This window comes from Mobula birostris, chromosome 32 (genome assembly GCF_030028105.1).
Source record: "Mobula birostris isolate sMobBir1 chromosome 32, sMobBir1.hap1, whole genome shotgun sequence".
In the NCBI taxonomy this organism is placed as follows: domain Eukaryota; kingdom Metazoa; phylum Chordata; class Chondrichthyes; order Myliobatiformes; family Myliobatidae; genus Mobula; species Mobula birostris.
Window position 1 is genome coordinate 28,302,361 of NC_092401.1, and position 16,374 is coordinate 28,318,734.

The 16,374-nt window shown below is 45.0% G+C and overlaps 1 protein-coding gene across 1 annotated transcript in view; it reads right to left on the reverse strand.

Moving 5' to 3' along the window:
- Positions 1-517: 517 nt before the first annotated feature.
- Positions 518-16,374, reverse strand: part of LOC140191133 (nuclear factor 1 X-type-like) — a 425,546-nt gene continuing 409,689 nt past the window's right edge. The window contains exon 10 of the mRNA XM_072248254.1: positions 518-11,753. The gene's annotated coding sequence lies outside the window, so the exon portion shown is untranslated. The remainder of the gene's footprint in view (positions 11,754-16,374) is intronic.

Consider the following 16,374-nt stretch of genomic DNA (forward strand, 5'->3'; position numbering starts at 1 on the left):
ATGAGAGGGATAATAAATCAGCCATGATGGAATTGCAAACCAGACTTGATGGGCCGAATGGCCTAATTCTGCTCCTGTAATGGTGCTTCCAGACGGCAGCAGAATTGAACCCGGATCGTACATGTAATCGTGTTGCGTTGACCACTACACTGCGGCGTAATCATGTTGCTTTAACCACTACACCAGGGTGTAATCGTATTGTGTTGATCACTACACCATGGTGCTGTCCTTGTGGCCTTCATACTTAGTTTGGAAAGTTTAGAACCAACGGCAGAGAGGAGATCACAGGGAACATAACTGGAACCCAGACAGTGGTAAACCATTCCAATGACACAAGTGTTTGCAAAGCATCGACACACACTTTAATACAGTCAAGAACATCTTTTTTATTCAATCAGTTAAACAAGTGTTGCTCTATAAAATTGTTTTATTATGGAGAAAGAAATTGTAATTAAACATGCATTAGACCATAGATAAAGGCGTGCACAGGGGTTTCTGGGAGAGCAAGGTTTAGCAGTTTGCTCTATTATGGAAATGTTGGTTATGAGTACAATTTGTTTAGAAGCCCCAATATCTTTTTTTTAATATTTTTGTGTTTTTGCTCTCCTCTCTCTTCCTCCATGGGTATCCATGACCAATAGCCAATTGTAAATGGGGAGGGTGGGCCGGCTTGCAACAGATTCTCCTCTCTTCCCTGATCCTATGTTCACTCTCATTCCGACTTCCCTAGTGGTCCACAGATCTTCCGTGGCAGCAGTTGATACCATCCACTCACCGACCCAACAGTGAACCCTGTACACACTATCCACCACGGGACAAGTGAAGGAGGGGAGTGAGGTGGGAAAGTTTACTAAAGGGGGGATGAGGTGGGGAAGGTTAGTGAAGTGTGAGGAAAGGCGGGGAAAGTTAGCAAAGCAAACACCATCCTTTCGTTGAGATAACTCGGATAAGATTTGCATCCCAATCCACTTGCTCTCTGTCACTGCAGTTATCCCAACATTTCCCCCACCCCTGCCCTGACAGCTCCTATAAAATTGGGCCAGGTCTGGTCCAACCCAACCATGAGGCAGATAGACATCCCAACCCCAAAGCCTGACTAACGTCTGACAGCATCCGTTGGGTCCAGCAATGTTTCAAGAGCCCTGGTGTGGAAGGGGATGGTCTGCCTTCTGCACTCCAGGTTACAAAACCTTTTAACGCACAACCTGGAAGAAGGTAGCAGTTCAGTGGCTGCTCTATGTGATGTGAGGAGTATTCATGGACAAGGAGATCAGTCAGTTCTCTGGAGTTGACTGAACTAACCCTTCAAGGGGAGTTCTCTCCACCATCATATCTGGGCTCAGAAGACAGGGTGGATAAAAGTCCCTGTAGACGCCAATGTAACCTGCCTATTGCAGAATTGCTTCAACAGTCATACTAAGGAGTGGTTAGATTTAACCCCTAACCCCATTCCTTGATCTTCTCCCCAGCTGTGACTACCAACACCAATCCCTGGTCTCCCAGCTCCCACTGTAAATCCAGGTCCTACCACTCCACAGGTGAGGCACAATGGGCAGACTACAGCAGCTAGCACTCTAGCCCCGGCTGCGCTGCCTAATGTGACTGGAAGCCTCAGCTGAAGGTGATAGCCCTTTGACCACAAACAAATCCCCCATCCTACAAACACAATTCCCCCTCAGCTCAGGCTGTCAGCCTCTGCACACGACACGCATCGTGAACACAACAGAAGTCAGTGTGCTTATTCCGGTCTCTAACTAATGCCAAGGTGCTGAAATCCTCCAATAGTTGCATAGTCATTGTTCAGATTAAGGCTTAATTGCACAAATAGTTTCAACTTCAACAAACATTCTAGACTCTCTCCCACTTAACTCCAAAAGTGCTTTCAGTTGTCATCTGCCACACCCTTCTAGGATTTACAATCGTAGAAACAAAAACACCTTGTTGGTTGTTGGCACTGAGCTAGTGTGAGGAACTTGTCCCCATCCCAACACCCTTTCACTGACATTGTATAAACAGGGAGGGCAAACAATGCTCTTGCCCCGTTTAGCCCCACTGATCAAAGACAATTTTCTTTGCCAGACTGACTGCGTACCTTTCTGGTCACAGATTAATATTCACAAATCATCCAGTTTTGTCCAGTATGATCTTGAATGTGTGAACTGGAAGACAGCTTGGTTTCTTCTTCCAGGAGCTAACCCTTTCATTGTGCCATTACACCTTTGGAGTTGCTGTGTAGGATGGAGTCCTACACACTCCATGACTCTAGGACAATCAATAGTGTGTACAGCCAATCATCGCCGTAATGCAGGGGGGGAGCAGTCAGTTTATGCACCATAACTCCTTTCCCTCATTAGTCAGGGGATTGAGTTCAAGAGCAGCAAAAATAATGTTGCAGCTCTATAAAACCCTGGCTTCCACACTTGGAATATTATGCTCAGTTCCGGTTGCCTCATTATAGGAAGGATCTGGAAGCTTTAGAGGGGATGCAAAGGGGATTTACCGGAATGCTGTCCTTTTAACCTACTCTATTGTCAATCTAACGTGCTGGCAAGCGATAGGTGAAGCCAGGTGAGAAGGACGGTGGATGGGTGCACAAGGGGTGAGTGAAGTAAGAAGCTGGGAAGTGATAGTTGGAAGAGGTAAAGGGCTGAAGAAGAAGGAATTCAGTAGGAGGGGAGAGTGGACCATGAGGGGAAGAGAAGGTGGAGGCACATCAGGAGGACATGATGCACGGGTGAGGAGAAAAGTCGTGTAGGAGGTGAGGAGAAGAGTCATGTAGGACGTGAAGAGAAGAGTAGTGTAGGAGGTGAGGAGAAGAGTCGTGTAGGAGGTGAGGAGGAGAGTGGTGTCGGAGGTGAGGAGGAGAGTGGTGTAGGAGGTGAGGAGGAGAGTAGTGAAGGAGGTGAGGAGGAGAGTCGTGTAGGAGGTGAGGAGAAGAGTAGCGTAGGAGGTGAGGAAGAGATTGGTGAAGGAGGTGAGGAGAAGAGTCGTGTAGGAGGTGAGGAGGAGAGTCGTATAGGAGGAGAGTGGTGAAGGAGGTGAGGAGAAGAGTTGTGTAGGAGGTGAGGAGGAGAGTGGTGAAGGAGGTGAGACAGAATGGGGGACAGAGAAAGAAAGGGGAAGAGACAGAAACTAATAGAAGTTAGGGAAATCACTATCCTTGCTATTGGGTTGAAGGCTATCCAACAGAATATGAGGTGTTTCCCTCCAGCCTGAGTGTGGCCTCATTGTGGCGGTAGTGAAGGCCATGGACAGGCACGTCAGAGTGGATGTGGGAAGTAGAGTTGTATCCAGAAAGGTTTATCGCTCACTTGCCTGAAGGGCCCCGAAAGGAGGTGGGAATATCCAGCAAGCCTGGAGAACGGAATGGAAGACTATATAACGTCGGGGAAGGAATTTAAGAAATAAAGCCACACCCACAAGAGACAATTATCAGGGGCATAATTTTAAATTGGGGGGGTGTATCAGAGGGAAATTTTTACACAGAGATGGTGGGTGCATGAAACACGCTGCCGGGGTGTTGATAGGCGCAGATATATTAAAGGCATTTTAGAAACTCTTAGATAGGCACATGGACAATAGAGAAATGGAGGGTTATGTGGGAGAGGAGGACTAGATTGATTTTAGAGTAAGTTGATAGGTCAGCAGGAGATCATGGTTAGGGTGAACCTGCTCCTCACTTAGTGCCACAGCGAGATGATTAAGCAGACCCTGCCTCCCTCTCCCAATTGAATAACCCCCCCCCATAGTGCCAGCCAGATACTTAACACCTCACCCAACACCCCAGCGTCTGTCGATGGGTAGGAACGGGAGGAGGCTGTGGCGGTGGTGGGGAGGTCAATGGGCTCTTTACACAGTCAAGCCAATCCTCTACTATGATATTCCTCCTCCTTCTTCTTCAGCCTTTTTACTCCTTCTACCTATCACCTCCCAGCCTGTTAGATTGGTCTTAGGGAAGGTTCAAAGGTCAGTATGGTGTTGGGCCTACACAATCTATTCTTTGCCTCTAACTCCCCCTATCCTTTTTCATCCTTAAGCATGGTTGTGAGGATTACTTTTCCCCTTGCTTGGAATTTTGTTTTTCTTCACATTTTTTTTAATGTTATAATTTGTTTTAGCTGATGGTGGATAAGCTGAAGGGATTGGCATGGATACCATGTGAGGCTAAGACAATGAGATAACATGATTACTGCAGTTTGCCACATCACAGAAACCCATAGATTAACATATATGATACTGTACTCCATTGCCATGGAAAGCGATTAAACAGGGAAACACCAAACTTCATTAGTACTACACTGTATATCTCAGCCTAGAGAGAGAGACATGTTCCAAAGAAATAATAAAAGATAAACAATAGTGAATTTCTTTTTTTTCCTACAGTGAGAGTCCATAACAATTAATTGTTTTGTTACCTATATACTGCAATCATAGAATTGAGTGTACTTTATATCATAAAAAGCACCATTTATTTATAATTATCTGTTTTTTTTAATTCTCTCCTTCAGCCCTCCCCAAGGGGTACAGATTCATTCATAATAAAAAAATAAAAACAGGAAAGAAAACAAGAAATACATTAGCTCCCCACACTTATAAAGGCTGGGAAAGAATCGCCCCTTTTCTGTTTAGAGTCCCAAGGAGCAAGGACTTTAAAAAAAGGCAGATCTTTCTAAAAAAAATAGAAAAACAAATTCTCTTTTTTTTCAACAATCTCTAACATACAAAGATATTCAACTATCCAATGCATTGCACTTGGTTTCAATCAAGAACTGTTATTCTTTTTTTTCCTTTGACAAAATACTTGTCAAATCTCCATCACAAATAACAAGTAAGGTGGCCTTAATAAGTTTTCCTTTTTTAGATTGCTTTTTTTATTAAGTTGTAAATGAAAAAAAAGGTTTGCGCAATCACCCTAGTGCTGAAGCAGTGGGTTTTGTTGTTTACTGAATGAAATAGGGGCGTACAGACGGAACCAAGATGGGAAACTAATGGACAACTGATGTTATCCCAAAGCTGACATGATTTGCGGGGACATTTTCTTATAAAATGAAATAATTTCTATCGATACATTAGAGACAGCACACCCCGGTTCACTGAGTCTATTTCTAATGTGATGTTTGAGGGTACATTAACTGACAGGGCAATTGTCAGCTGGGTACCAATGAGGGTCTCGCAGAGGAGAATCCCCATAGAATATGATGCCATTGGGACCTAATAATCTTGGGATAACAGAATTCCTGTGGACGCCTACTGAATGAGCTTCCTGTAATATAGGTTTCTCCAGCAGTTTTCCCACCTGGTTTATTCATCAGTCCCTCTTTGTGCATTTACTGAGTCAAGAACAGTTTGCTGTCACCAGGCATTGTTCCTCTTTAAGCAGCTGTGATTTTTTTTCTTCTTTTTTATTCAATTTTTTTTTTGTGTGTGAGAGATTGCTATGGAGAAAGTGGCTGATACAGTGTGAGGGAAAGACTGTAATAACCACTGAGATGTCTATCAATGTAACAGCTTTGCACACTCAACCAATCAACCCTCAGGAGATCGTCTACCTAACCCAATGTTGATCTTGTTCATGGCAGGGAATAAAATAATGGGGGAATTAAGAAAAGGGTTGACGTTTATTTTAAAACTTTAGAATGGATGATTTAAATAAGCAAGGCTGTTGGATTGTCAAGCAGTCTTGCATTAAGGCAAGGCAGGTTCCTGTCCTGGTTGGTGATGTGGACATGTAGGTGCACCATCCAGGCGTGGGGAAGGATGATGCACTGGGAAAGACTCCAGCCTGGTCCGGAATAAGCTAGTGCAGCTTGCATGCTACACTCAGCCTCAAGAAACAGTCACAGCCATTTCGGTTTCCTTCCTGAAACATCAAGCTTCCACCACCAGAGGTCGAGCTGAATCTCCTGCGGCCCGCAGGAAGAGGGGAGAACTATTCTGCTGGGGTCTGGGAGATCAATGGAGCCTTCTGTGCCCAGTTTCACCACAAAGGGTCTCCATCAGAGCAGCAGGAGTGGAGGGGAAACCCATGGAAATTAAAACACAGTCAAGGTGGACTGCACTTCAAAGAGTCTGCATTTGGTGCCGAGTATCTTGGGACCTACCCAAGAGGAAGTGAAGGTTCCTACATAATCATTACGGAAAGAAATAATGGGATTTATGAGATTTGTTTATGGCCTCCCTTCCCACCTCTGGGTTACCAGTGTTACTATTGGTTGGCCATAAAAGAGTTTATCGAAAACAAACTCAAAGGCATCTTCCAAATTTTCCCTTCAAAGACAGCAATGTGATCCCTATCAACCTGACCCTGGACAATTACCATTTAAACAGTAGATATACCCATTTCCTAGACCCGTGTTCTCCTCTTTCCCCAGGCAAATGTCATTGGTTAACCATGAACATTCCTGTGGAATGGTGTAGTCCAGCCCCCTGTAATCCTTGTAAACTAAAATACCTCATACTAGGGAATGGGTATATAGCACTAACTTATTAGTCCTAAGGACAGTTTTAAGGGAATGATGGGAAATGGGAACAAGGAAGAGGCACGTGGTCAGGTGCTACAGAAACACACCTCATCCACTGCCTCTTCCAGTCCCACTCAGCTGGAGTGGACTTTTTCTTTCAGATTCCTTGCTGGCTGGGCCACTTCATCTGACTGGATGGAGAGCGTAACCATGGGTGGAGTAAGCTGGCATCATTGGCTAAACTTTAGCCAGTTTCTCAGTCGATATTACAGTCTTTTAACTGAGTTGTACAGAGAGACATTATCCCTTTTGTCTGTCTTTACACATAGTATCCCAAAGGTTTCACAAACTGAATCCAATCTGCAATCTCTTCAAAACTTCCCTGGCGGGGGGTGCGGGAGGTGTTAGAGAGTGGGAACGAGAGCCACTATTAGCTAGGGGGTGAGAGTATGATAGATTTGCCTTTCCCAGAGTGGAACTTTGCAGTTGGGAGACGGTGGTGGAGTATCCGAGGGCAGGAAGGGAGTGTGGAGAGTCTCTTAAGATGCCAGACGGACCGATGGCTTTTGTTGCCTCTGCACTGCAGTAGGGGAAAGGGACAAGGCTTCCCTGTCACCGTAACCCGTTATCAATCCAGCTCCTCAGAAGCCTTGGAGCATGGTGGGTGGGGCAGGGCGGGGAGGGCAGTCTGAGTGTGGCAGTCCCGGGGAACGGTGGTGGGGAGGGAACGAGAACTGCAGGAGCCAAGACTCCTATTTCTCCATTTCTCTCTACCCAGTTCTAACAATGACCTCCTGTTCGTCTATGCCATAAACTGTTCAGGAGGAGAGTGATATTGTCAGCTGGTGGGCAAGCTGAAGGTGGCATCACAGCAGGGTGAGAGTGGTTTCCTGGTAATCCCCACATCCCTTGGCAAGAGGGAATATTGGGATCGCTCTAAGTGGTCCTCTGACCACAGACTTCCTCTTCGCCCTTCTCAAGGTCGTCTGGCCTCGCAGCCAATCTAGGCAAGATGCACAGATCCGGAGAGAGGGTTGAATTAGGGGGCGGCATTGATAGGAGGGGGGGCAAACTTCAGATCACGGACGAAAAGAGCTCTGCAAACATCACCAAATCTTGTGGGAAGTAGATGGAGCGTTCCACAATTATCTTGCAGAGAGCTCACGAGTCAGGGGACAGTTCTCTGCCTTCCTCACGCTCCCAACTGCACCATCAGATTGAAACAGGGAGGTCTGGGGTGTGGCGATGGGGGAGGAGGGCATGGACTGGGGTCTGAGGGGTGGGAGCCCTTGTCGAATCACGTGGCTTTCCTATCGATGCTTTAAAGGTGGGAGCCAGCCTCAGGAAAGAACAGAAAGGAAACAAAAGGGGACATTGCCTCTTTAAGTGTCAAATGTGAGCTGTTGCTATGCTGTGCTTAATATGAACCAGAATAGTAGGCCCCTTGGCATGAAACAGGTAGCTTTTGCGTTTGTTAAATCTGCAAGAACTTCAACCAGATTTTTTTTTTCTTTTTCTTTTAAGCGATAAACCAGAAAGCAAAGCCAAAACTATCACTACCCAGAATGCAAGCAGGAAAAAATTCCCTAACAGTGATGATTCTTTACAAAGCCTATCTAGTTCAAATGCAGTGTGACATCTAGAAATGCTTTATTTTCTCTGTGTTGAACTTGAAGAGATGCTCATCTCGTGAAGTGACCCCTACCATTTCCATCCACTTCCACCCTCCACCCCCCCACCGGCCAAATCCAAAACGAAACGCTCAAATCCACTTGCATCACTGCATTAGACTCTGGTTAATGAGTCTGCTCAGCGAGTTATTGGGTCACTCAATGATTTGTCAGCAACACTGATTCCACCCACATGGTTCAGATAGATAAATTACAGGTCATTTAAGGTACGCCTCTATCTAGCCCTGTTTTGGTTGTTGAGCAGATGCTGAGGATTCCATGTCTGGCCCAGGAGCCCGCCTTGCCTGAGGTACACTCCTATACTGAGATTCTTTCATAGCGTTTGCTGATTTTGAACTATCTCCTACTTTACCATAGCAACCTCATGAATAACTGTGTGAACAGGCCCAGTGAACACATGGGATGTATTTTCTCACGCAGGCTCAATCTTGCAGCAAGTTTAAAGAGCTGATGTCACTTGGAGAGGGAACAGTAAATCGGTCCCCACTGACATTGTAACTCTCAACAAAACGTCCCATCCAGACCTGATAGAAGTTTGTAAGACTATGAGAGGCATAGGTAGGGGCAGCAGTCAGAATCTTTCTCCCAGGACAGGGAAGTCAAATACTGAAGGACATGCATTTAAGGCGAAAGGGGAAAAGGTTTAAAGGAGATGTGAAGGGCAAGTTTTTTTTTTACACAGGGAGTGTTTGGTGACTGGAATGCGCTGCCCAGGGTGGTGGTAAAGGCCGATATGATAGAGGCACGTAGGAGGGTCCAGATAGGTGCATGAATGTGCAGGAAGTTGAAGGATATAGGTCATGTTCAGACAGAAGGGATACCGTTTAATTGGGCATGGTGTTTGGCACTGACATTGGCTAATTCCTGTGCTGTACTGTTCTATGTTCTGTAGTACATGTCAGATCACAGGGTATCCCTGATAGAAGTTTATAAGGTGATGAGGGGCCAGTATCTTTTTCCAGGGTTGAAATCTCTTACACTGGAGGGCTTGCATCTGGGGTGAGAGGAGGAGAGTTTGCAGGAGATCTTTGCAGGGTGGTGGGTACCTGAAATGTGTTGCCAGGGCTGGTGATCAAGGCAAGTGTGAAAGAGGCATCTAGGAGGGTTTTAGATCGACGCGTGAGAATGGAGGGGATGTGGACATAGTGTAGGCCGAGGGAATAGTTTAGTGGTTCATCCTGGGAAGGGTACACCAGTTCAGGCCACCCCAACACACTGAGTGTTCAAGCCCTTTCTCAGCTGGCCTAGCCTCTGACAACCAGCACAGACCATGGGGTGGTACTAAAGGAGGCCATTCAGCCCATCTGAGGAAATAATGTTCTTTGGCAGGACCTTCCAATTGCTTCCCAGCCTAGCAAACCTTTCCCCTTCAGGCTGTTGTTACCCACTTCCCTCTGAGAGGGAGATCAGACTCCACCGTCCCTGCAGACCGAGCTTCTAGTTCACAGCTGCCCTTCATAGGAGGATAGTGAGAAGGTAGTGGAGGGTGCTCGGTAAGGACAGGGGAGGCACTGGGGGTGAAGAAGTGAAAACATGTGAGGGGTGGAGGGGCAAGGAGAGGAAGGTAGGGTACGCCAGCAGGATAGGAAGGGACGAAACAGTGTTGGAGGAACCTCTGACTGGAGAGAGGATGCGAGTGTCTGGGATGGGTTCAGGAACAGGTTGAGCACAGAGGAATGAGTAGGATTGCCACCTTATAATCTTCTATCAGGTCTTCCCTGTGATATGTCCTGTACTCAAGAACATAGAACTACACAGCACAGGAACAGGCCCTATGCCCCACAATGTTTGCACTGAGTACCAGGCCAAATTAAAATAAATCTGCCTGACCTGCTGAGATACTCCAGCATTGTGTGTGTGTGTGTTGCTTTAAACTAAATTCCTTCAGCTTGTATCTGATCCACATCCCTCCATTCCCAGTGGATAATCAATAATAACAAGTCTGCGGTGGAATCCTGTGTTACGTCACTCTGACCCTTGAAAGATTGTTACTCAATGGAGAAATGAGCGACTGCGTAATGCCAGTAGTGAGCGAATTAACGCATGGGGTGCTCTGCCCAGTATCAGCAAAACTAGCCAAGATCTCTCGCACACCCATGCCCCCTCCCCAGTTTTTAAATTTTTGCCAGGTAATTCAGTTCTACCACCTCGATCCAGAACTGAAGGGTGTGGAAATGGGGAGAGCTGTCCCCAGCCTCTGGGCCATAGTCTACACTGAGCCACGACAGCATGGAGCTGTGTAGATGAGCATCTCCCCTTCTGCAACCTGTAATGTGTACTGTTACCCGGTAATTGTGGACTCGCTGAACAGGCTTTTCATTTGGTGGAAGTATCATTTACACCTTCAAGGACAAGAAAGTCATTGGAGATCACCTATCTGAAACGATTCCCTGTGTCCAGGTGGTTCCCACCCTGTGGCCCTGTCTCCATGTAACACTTTAATTGTTGTGAGCCTTTTCCTTCTTCATACACTCCCCTCTAGCCATCCCACAGCCCTCCCTCAACCCCACCTGCGTACAAAGTTAGGGGGAGAGGCCAACAGACTTCATAGTTGTGCTGAGGGCAATGCTATCACCCGGTCAACGAGGGAAGCCCTCGCTCTAATTAGTGAGGCTCAGGAGGCCTGAGCGGGTCTCACACATTCTATCTTGGAGGGCAAGCGGCCACGATGCAGCAGGCACTGAGATCGAGACCTTGGGCCAGTGATGGAAACAATGGCGCATTCTTACTGAGAGAGGGGTACCTCAGTGACCAGACATCAGTGTGGCCTGTCCAAGAGGCTCCTTCTCCCCTCCATGGCACCTCGTGGGGAAAATGGTCTAAATAACAGCCAGGCCACTTCCATTTATGGCCAAGACTGTCCGACACAGAATAGGGTTTGAGAGGCTGTAGCACATTTTGGTGGGGTAGATGGAGGGTGGGTTAACTATTTGGGTTTATTCTTCCATAGTTTATACATGTATATATTTATAAATATTTGAATACATTTATGCAGCCTTTAATGCATTTTAACAAGAGGCACTTAAAAAGATAATATCGCATTTGCATTGTAGGTTGTAGTGTTATTTCTTAAACAAAAAGGTTAATTCTGGGTTTGATCATGTACCATCTTTCTGGTGCACTTTACATCCATGAAACCTTCAGTCTTTGTTCGTAATACTGGTTAAAAGGTTAAAATCACGGTCCTTATTAAATGCAAACAAGTGATGCTTCCACCAAACTTGAAGCCACATTACACTGCAAAATGTATGATGGCATTAGATGCCAATCTGAGCGGGAAAAAAATTGATTCCTATGGCTGGGGTTATCATTCTGAATTGTTTTGGATTCTCTTCCTTGAATGTGTGAGTTGTCCCAGACGGCTGGTGGTTTCATTTACAGTTCCCAGTGTTCAGCGATGATAGAATATCCCTTCCCCCCACCCCCTATCTCTCTCTCCCTCCTCCTGTCTCTCTCTTTATCTCTGTATATATATAAATATACAGTATATATGTATCTCTCTCTCTCTCTCTCTGCCAATTTTATTTGTGTCAAGGAAGGTATCAGGTGGTCTTGTCGCTGGCCAGTGGGAAAAGACTTGAAACTATCAGAGGAACCAAGACTGTGGAGAGACAAGGAGAACAAGAGAAAGGTCATTAACAGGATAGAACACAGACCAGAAGGTGCATGGCATTACATCTAAAGAAAACGCTTCTAAATTCTTTATGAACTTCCTTCTTTGATGTTTTGTGCACATTGTACTTATCTTAGTCAGTGCCGAGAGTGCATCATTTCTCATTCCAACGACTCTGACAGAGATATCTCATATTAGGTGCACTACAAATATGATGCTATATCACTCCCTTAGTAACACACACAAAATGCTGGAGGAACTCAGCAGTTCAGGCAACATCTGTAGACATTTTGAGCCCAGACCCTTCATCTGCCCCCTTCTTCTCCAGACCTAATGAAGAGTCTTGGCCAGAAGATTTGACTGTTTATTCCCCTCCATAGATGCTACCTGACTTGCTGAGTTCCTCCAGCATTTTGAGTGTGTATTGCTCAGGATTTGCAGCATCTGCAGAACATTTTGTGTTTATTGTTCCCTCAGCCATGTTCTTCAACCTTAAACCTTCAACTTCAAAGCTTGACTGATGCTGCACAGCATCTCATTAAAGGATTTCTCACCTATCGGTACCATCTCTGGATGCAAGTAGAACCTTCCAAATAAAATTTGAATTCCACATCTTCACTGGATATTGCCTGTTATTTCACAGGCACAGGAGGTGTTGGACAAAGTGTGCATTGATACTTGTAAATAAAATGCACCATTCTTACCTGGTCTTGTCGTTAGAGTCACACACCATCCATCAAACACTCATTTATACTAATACTACTTTAATTTCCCCACATTCCATCCCAACAACTCCCCTCCTGCCCCTCCCCCGCACCCCGAGATTTCCCCTGCACCCACCCACTAGGTGTAATTCACACAGAGATACAACTCAACTTTGGGATGTGGGAGGAAACCGGGGAGCCTGGGTGACGCCCACTCAGTTACAGGGAGAATATGCGAGCTCCTCACAACGGCAGAATTGAACCCGAGGTCTCTCTGTGAGGCAGTGGCTGCTCGACATGTGACACAGTTTTTTTTTTCTCTCCACACTGTCCTGTATAATTTATATTCTGTGTGTTGTCTGTACCCACGTGCCTATGATGCTGCTGATCACTGTCCCGGTACCTCACCATACTTGTCAACACGGAAGTCAACTCAGCCTGGCTGCAGCCTGTCAACAGTGTGGTCACATCGGAAAAGATCCAGCAAAGTAAATTATCTGAAGTATTACGATAACATAGTGGTATGCCCCAGCATACCACTATGTGCGTTGCTTGTTAATGCAACTGATGCACTTCACTGTATGTTTCGATGTATATGTGATAAATGAATCTGAATCTGAATTGGCAGTGAAACATCACCTTTGAGGGATAGACAGAGCTAAAGAAACCTCATCATTGCACTTTTAAAATAATTGCATCTAGGATTGAAATCAGACCTCAATGACAAAGTTGTAGTTAAGTATTTGCTGAAGGTTAATCTAATGTGTCTAATGAATTCAATTTGTCAGAGCATTACCCTGAGGCCACTGCAGTTCCTCTGATGGCCACCAGGGGTCGGTGTTTCTCCGCTCAAAGGATCCAAGGACGGCAGTGCCCTATTCTCACTGCACTATGCCAAAGGGGGAGGTTTATGGTTCATTGTTCAAACCTGCAGGGCAGTTTTATGTCCATACAGCTTGCTTCATTAATTTCACGTAAGAAGCTTTAGATACTTGCAAAGGATCAACTTAAGAATGTAGATTAGTGTGCATATTAACATTTTAAATTGGTAAATTGGTTTATTATTGTCACATGTTCTGAAATACAGTGAAAAACTCGCCTTGCCCAATTCATTACAACAGGTAGTTCAAGGGAAAACAATAACAGGATACAGAATAAAGTGTTTCAGTTACCGTTAAAGTGCAGTGCAGGCAGACAATAAGTTCATAATGATGTAAACTTAGGTCAAGAGTCCAAATTGGGGAACCATTCAATAGTCTTATAACAGTGTTATAAGTTGTTCTTGTGTGTTTTGGCACGTGTTTTCAGGTTTTGCTTGATGGAAGATGGGTAAAGTGTAAATGCCAATCCATGGAGGGGAAGTTGGTTTGTAGAAATATAAATGGAGCATCCTCTATATTGAATATCTATTTATCTCTAACCCTCTCTATCTAAACTCGCTCCTCCTCTCTATCCGACTACTCTATTATCCTTCCATATTAACCTTTAATCCATCACGGACACAACCCTCCCCATCATCGAGGACACCTTCAAGAAACAGAGTCTGAAGAAGGCAGCATCTATCTGAGGACCCACACCATCTGGAACACGCTCTCGTCTCATTACTACACTCAGCGAGGAGGCACATGAAAATGAAGAATCACACATAATGATTCAAAAACAGCTTCATCCCCTCTGCCTTCGGATTTCTGAATGGTCCATGAACTCGTGAACACTACCTCGTTAGTTCTTTATTGTTGCACAGTCTATTTATTTTGTAATTTACAGTAATTTTATGAGTTTGCTCGGTATTGCTGCTTGGATTGGAGAGCAAGACTTATGAAGGTAGACTCAGCAAGCTAGCATTTTTCTCTTTGGAGCAAAGGAGGATGAGAGGTAACTTGATCCTCTTCATCATCATGTGTCGTGACGTATGATGTGGGCAATCATGGTCTTGACTATGATTGTCCTTGGCAAGTCCTTCTACAGAAGTGGCTTGCCATTGCCTTCTTCTGGGCAGTGTCTTTACAAGATGGGTGGCCCCAGCCATTATCTATACTCTTCTGAGATTGTTTGCATAACCAGGACTTGTGATATGCATCAGCTGCTCAGACAACCATCCACCTCCTGCTCCCATGTCTTCACGTGCCCCTGATCGGGGAGCTAAGCAGATGCTACACCCTGCCTGAGGGTGACCTGCAGGTTAGTGGAGGGAAGGAGCACTTTACACCTCCTTTGGTAGAGATGTATCTCCACCCCGTCACCCAGTTGTAACTTGATAGAGATGTACAAGATGATAAAAGGCAAAGCACGAGTGGACAGCCAGAGACTCATTCCCAGGGTGGCATTGGATGACACTAGGGGGCATCATTTTAAATTGATTGAAGCAAAGTATAGTTGGGGGGCGGAATGTCAGAGGTAAATATTTTTACACGGAGCGATGGGTGTGTGGATTGCCCTGTTGGGGAAGGTGGTAGAGGCAGATACATTAGGGACATTTAATATTCTTAGATAGGCATATGGATGATAGAAATATGGAGGGAAGAGTTAGATTGATCTTGGAATACGTAAAAAGGTCAGCACAACACCATGGGACAAAGCACCTGTACTGATCTACGTTCTATAAAACAACAAAATTCACATCATTCATTCAGTTAAATTAAATCTGATTCTGACCTCCACAATTTCTGTTTATTTTCTCTCTTTCTTTCTGTTCTTAACTGGTCTTTTTTTTATCTCTCTTATCTCACCAACGTAATATTTATCATGTTCCAACTCTCTCTCTCTCTCTCTCTCTCTCTCTCTCTCTGGCTGTAGCTCCTTCTCTGTGTATTCAGTGGAGACTTTATTAAATTCCTCCTGCACCAAATAAAGTAGCTACTAAGTGAATGTTTGTGGTCTTCTGCTGCTGTATCCCATTCGTTTCAAGGATTGATATGTTGTACATTCAGAGACGCTGTTGTACACACCACTCTTGTAGCACGTGTTTGTTTGAGTTACTGTCGCCTTCCTGTCAGCTTGAACCAGTCTGGCCATTCTCCTCTGACCTCTCTCATTAACAAGGCTGCAGCTCACTGGATTTTAATTTTTTTGTTTCTCGCATCATTCTTTGTCAACTGCAAAGACCTTTGTGTGAAAATCACAGGAGATCTCCATTTTCTGGAATACGCAAACCACCCTGTCTGGCACCAACAATCATTCCATGGTCAAAGTCACATAGATCACATTTCTTCCCCATTCTGATGTTTGGTCTAAACAACAACTGAACCTCTTGACCATGTCTGCATGTGTTTATGCATTGAGTTGCTGCCACATGATACTTGCATTAATCAGCAGGTGTACAGATATGCCTAATAAAATGGCCACCAAGTGTCCTTCAATCTCTTTCTCCCTCTCAGTTTCCTTTCCTTAAGAAAGCCTTGGATTACAACATTTGTGATAAATTATTCAGTTGGAGAAAGAAAATGTTAATAAATCCAGTCAAGAAGAAAAGCTAACAAAAGGTTCAGAGAGTTAGGTAATGTTAGGGATCTAGGAGGTTATAAGGAGAACAAGAAGGAGCTTAAAAAGGAAATTAGGAGAGCCAGAAGGGGCCATGAGAAGGCCTTGGCAGGCAGGATTAAGGAAAACCCCAAGGCATTCTACAAGTATGTGAAGGGCAAGAGGATAAGACATGAAAGAATAGGACCTATCAAGTGTGACAGTGGGAAAGTGTGTATAGAAGTAGAGGAAATAGCAGAGGTACTTAATGAATACTTCAGTATTCACTGTGGAAAAGGATCTTGGTGATTGTAGTGCAGACTGAAAAGCTTGAGCATGTAGATATTAAGAAAGAGGATGTGCTGGAGCTTTTGGAAAGCATCAAGTTGGATAAGTTGCCGAGACTGGATGAGATGTACCCCAGACTACTGTGAGAGGCGAGGGAG